Consider the following 5,783-nt stretch of genomic DNA (forward strand, 5'->3'; position numbering starts at 1 on the left):
AGCGTCAGTTAATGCAGAAAACAACAAGACCAACACCTAAGATATCAAGTCGAAACAAAATAAATAGTTTATTTAACATTTCGCTTACAGCTGCTGGACTTGCGAACCATCATATACAAATCTCCGTTATCTGTCCATTTTCCTGGTCTGAAATAATTTAAAAATAGCCAAATATTACTACTCGCTTTACTACTACAAAAATAATACTCCAATCCTTCAGACGTTAGCTTCCTATCTGAACAGTTTCCCAGCCTACTTTGTACAGTACTTAAATGATTGCTGAACAGCTCAAACAAAATTTGAGTCTCCCTTCAAATAGGTACGCCACTCATACAGTTGTAGTTGGTGGTGACTTAAATTTACCATCGATATATTGTCAAAAATACATGTTTAAAGTAGTCGGTAGGCATAAAATGTCGTCCGAAGTCGTACTGAGTGCTTTCTCTGACAATTATTTTGAACAATTAGTGCAGGAGCCCACTCTAAATGTGAATATTTTCGAAAACATACTTGACCTCTTAGCAACAATTAATACTGAGCGAATAGGGGACATCATGAGGGACACAGGGATTAGTGACCACAATGCCTTTACAGCAAGACAATACCGTAACATCCAAATCCATCAAAAATAAACGCAAAATATATGTATTTAAAAAAACAGATAAAAATTCACTCGGCGCCATTCTGAGAAAAGTCTCCGCTCCTGGCCGCGCGGGATTAGCCGTGCGGTCTAGGGTGCTGCAATCACGGACTGTGCGGCTGGTCCCGGCGGAGGTTCGAGTCCGTCCTAGGGCATGGGTGTGTGTGTTTGTCCTCAGGATATTAGGTTAAGCAGTGTGTAAGCTTAGGGACTGATGACCTTAGCTGTTAAGTTTCATAAGATTTCACACACATTTTTTCTCCACTCCTGAGAAACTGAGTATGTAAGCATAGACCAGGTGTGACTTACTTTCATAGGAATAGTGTCGACGGCAGTTGAGAGATACATACAAAACAAATTAACCAAGTATGGTACTGATCTCCCATGGCACACAAAACAGGTCGGAACACTTCTGCAGGAGAAACGAAAAGACGTGCCAAATTTAAAAGGATGTAGTATCTCCAAGTCTGGGAATGTTTTAACCGAAGCTTGGAATCTGGCGCTGATGTTAGTGCGAGGTGCTTTGAATGGTTTTCAGAACAAAACTCTGTCTCAAAGTCTGGCAGAGAATCGAAAGAGATTTTGATCACATGTATAGTACACTAGCTTCATGTGCGATACTAACGGTAGTGTTACCGATGCCTGTGACACTAAAGCGGAGTTACTAAACACGTTTTTCCGAAATTCCTTCAACAAAGAAGAGGAAATAAATGTTCCAGAATTCTAACAGCTGCAACGTGATTAACTAGATAACTTCGGTATAGCAAAGCACCTTAAATCACTTAATAAAGGCAAGTCCTGCTGTCCAGATTGTATACCAGTCAGATTCCTTTGAGTGTATGATGATACGATAGCTTCCTACTTTGCAACCATGTACGATCGCTTCCTCGTCGAAAGATCCGTAACTAAACACTGGAAAGCTCACAGGTTACACCAACACTAAAAAAAAAAGGAAATAAGAGCAGTCCTCTGAATTACAGGCCCATATCATTAACGTCGATCTGCAGTAGGATTTTGGAACATATACTGTATTCGTACTTTATGAATTACCTCTAAGAACACAATCTGTTGACAAATAGTCACGAGGGGTTCATGAAATATCGTTTTTGTGGAACACATCTAGCTCTTTATTTAGTCGAAGTAAAAAGCTGTACCGTCAGGGGATTTCAAATGGATTCCATGTTTGTGGATTTCCAGAAGGCTTTTCACGCCGTTCCTGACAAGAGACTTCTTATCAAAGTGTGGGTATGGAGTATCGGTTCAGTTGTGCGACTGCATTTAAGACTTCCTTTCGTGGATGCCATAGTGCGTAGTAATCGACTGAAAATCATCGAGTAAAATAGAAGTGATATCCAGCATTCCTCAAGGAAGTATTTTAGGCCCTGTGCTATTCCTAATCTATGTAAACGATTTAGAGGTCAATATAACCAGCCCTCTTAGATTGTTTGCAGATAATGCCGTCATTTACCGTGTCATAAAGTCATCAGGTCATCAAAAAATTTGCAAAACGATTTAGGCAAGATATCTGTATCGTGCGAAAAGTGGCAGTTGACCCTAAATAAAGAAAAGTGTGAAATCATCCACGTGATTACCAAAAGGAATTCGCCACATTTCGCTTACACGTCAAATCACACGCTTATACATATCAAGTTAACATTTATCTCACATGATAACGTCTAAGGTTCTGAAACTCCACTCCTTTTCTCTATCGTCAGACATCAGCACAAATACCCTTTGAGTGCGTTAGCGTCTATATAGTACAAATCTAAAGACTGAATTCAACTAAATATGGGGTGGAGCAAATAAAAGTGGCCTGGAGAACAGAGTTCCAAGGTACAAAGGAACACAGGAAAGGAAAGGAAAGGAAATACCGTACTAAGATGACTGTAGCAGGTGTTGAAAGTGGCCACCATTCACCTCTTGGCACTTTTGGGCCCTTGTCAGCAAGTTGCTGAAGGCGGATCGAAGTTGGACTGCCGGAATCGCTGCAGTCTCACACTAAATGTTCTGCTGCAGTTTTTGAAGACTAGGAGGGGTTCTGCGTTACGCCTTAGACTTGAAGGCTCCCCACACAAAGTATCGCGCACTGGCAGACCAGGTGACCTGGGTGGTCAGCTGGGGCCGCGACCAGACTGAACTCTGCTAACAGCTCTTTCAGGCGTGAAGTTTACGTTAATGTGCTCCAACGTTCGGCCGCCTGTATGGGAAGTTGCTCCATCCTGCTGGAAGTAACTGTGGCTGTTTTCCTCCTCCGTTAATGCTGCCACAAATGGTTTCAAAATGCTGGCAATGTAAAGCGCCGAAGTCAGTGTCTGTTGAAAGAAGGTGGGACGAATAAGGTGGTGTGCAGAGACTGCAGACCAAACGCCACCCTTCTGATCATGTAATGGTATTTCGCAGAAGTTATGCGCATTGACTGTTGCCCAGAACTGGTGAGCTGACGTAACCACACAGACGAAACCAGGTTCCACCAGACGTAAAGAGCAGATCCACGTCCAGGCCATTCATTGTTATCTCGATGAACAGCCGCTCACGAAACTGGAGGCGCCGAGGAGCATCTGCTGGTTTTAATTCATGAACAACAGACACTCAGCAGGAATGCAAATGCAGGTCGAGGTGGAGTATTCGTCCGCTTGATCGACCTGATATGCTGGTCTCTTGAACAGGTGTCGGGTTGATTCGGTAGCACTCTGAAGCATCTTTTGGTGAACTGCAGCTACATTTTCGGGTGTCTGGTGAGCGGGCACGTTTCGGAATGATTTTTGACTTGTTCAAAACAGATCCTGTGTGACGCCATTTTCGGACTAAGCGTTGCACGGCACTCATTGCTCATACTGACACAACCCGCACTGCGCCCTGAACCGGTGGGGATGACGTGATGGGCGATCACGTGGTGTGCGTGGCCCGGAGTGTGGTTAGGCACATACATCCACGTAGGACTTAGGGACTACAGTTATGAATAATTTACAGTGGGACGACCGTATGCATAATGCTGTTGTGCTGGCGAACCAAAGACTGTGATTTACTCGCGAAACACTTAGAAGACGCAACAGGTCTGCTAAAGAGGCTGCCTACACTACGCTTATCAGTTCTCTTCTGGAGCACTGCTGCGCGGTGTGGGATCCACATCAGACACGATTGACGGAGGACGTCGACAAAATTTAAAGAAGGTCACATCGTTTTGTATTATCACGAAATACGGGAGACAGTGTCACAGATCTCATACGCGACTTTGGGTGGCAATCATTAAACAAAGGTTGGTTTCCGCTGCGGCAGGATGTGTTCAAGAAATTTTACCTACCATCTCTCTCCTCCGTATACGAAAATGTTTTGTTGGCGCGGAAGAGCCGATCATTGTAACAAAACATGAGAAACAAGAGCTCGCACGAAAATATGTGTGTTCGTCTTTTCCAGGCTTTCTTTGAGAGTAGAACGGTGGAGAAATAGTATCAAGGTCAGATGAAACCTCTGCCAGGAACTTAATTATGAATTTCGGAGTAGTCGTGTAGATATAGATATAGATTTATCATATTATTCACTACAAGGCGTTGCAATATAGGTCCCAAAGCTTCCTCGAAGATCGAATTCTAATAAAAACATGCAAGTATGAGATTGCAGGCTTTCTCGGGATATTTCAGCTATGAAATCTTCTCGCGTTATCAATTGAGTGGCGTCGTCGTCTTTTGCAACGTTTTAATGGATTCCGTATCCATAATCTTCGCCTGAAGATGATGAATAGGGGAATCCACTGACACGTTGCAAAAAGGCGATGACGCGACTGGGCTGATAACCTGAGAAGATTTCATAACGTGACAAGTAATTCTGAGAATCGTCGAATTCTTGTCTACTCAGTTGACAGATCCAAATTCGGAATATCCGAGCGCTCGAGACAAACTCGCAACTGCTCAGTATGAGTCATGCCTATCCATAAACTAAAGACAATTTCATTGTTTTTTCACATGATCCATACTGTTCACTAATGACTCGCAAGCGGCGACTGCTGCTCTGTGAGGTCACAGTATGCTGTAAGCTTTCACTTTTGCAAAGTCCGTGCATCGTAGACAGATTACCGGCGGCTATATAACATCATCAAACTGAAACTGTTCCAATTACATATCACATGCGCGCACACACACACACACACACACACACACTATATATATAAACATACGTTTTTCATATTAGATGCATTGTGCTGGCACATATAAGCGACCTCAGTAGTCATGAGACATCGTGAGAGAGCAGAATGGAGCGCACCGCGGAACTAACGGACTTCGAACGTGGTCAGGTGATTGGGTGTCACTTGTGTCATACGTCTGCACGCGAGATTTCCGCTCCTAAGCATCCTTAGGTCCACTGTTTCCGATCTGATAGTGAAGTGGAAAGGACACGTACAGCACAAAACCGTACAGGCCGACGTCTTCTGTTGGCTGACAGAGACCGCCGACAGTTGAAGAGGGTCGTAATATATAACAGGCAGACATCTATCCAGACCATCAAGCATGAATTCCAAGCTGCATCAGGATCCGCAGCAAGTACTGTGACAGTTAGGCTGGAAGCGAAAAAAACTTGGATCTCATGGTCGAGCGGCTGCTCATAAGCACATCACGCCGGTAAATGTCAAACGAAGTCTCGATTGGTGTAAGGAGCGTAAACATTGGACGATTGAACAGTGGAAAAATGTGTGGAGTGACGAATAACGGTACTCAATATGGTGAGCCGATCGCAGGGTGTGGGTATGGTGATTGCCTTTAAATCGGCCGCGGTCCGGTAGTATACGTCGGACCCGCGTGTCGCCACTATCAGTGATTGCAGGCCGAGCGCCGCCACACGGCAGGTCTAGAGACACTTCCTAGCACTCGCCCCAGTTGTACAGCAGACTTTGCTAGCGATGGTTCACTGACAAAACACGCTCTCATTTGCCGAGACGATAGTTAGCATAGCCTTCAGCTACGTTATTTGCTACGACCTAGCAAGGCGCCATTATCTGTTACTATTGATACTGTGAATCATGTAATGTCAAGAGCGACGTTCGTCATTAATGGATTAAAGTTAAGTATTCCACCAGCTACGTCCGTTTTTCTCAATTCTAATTCCCTTGCCATGTTCCAGACCTCACGCCATCCTGCGTGAGCCAAAACGC

This window comes from Schistocerca gregaria, chromosome 8 (genome assembly GCF_023897955.1).
Source record: "Schistocerca gregaria isolate iqSchGreg1 chromosome 8, iqSchGreg1.2, whole genome shotgun sequence".
Lineage (NCBI taxonomy): Eukaryota > Metazoa > Arthropoda > Insecta > Orthoptera > Acrididae > Schistocerca > Schistocerca gregaria.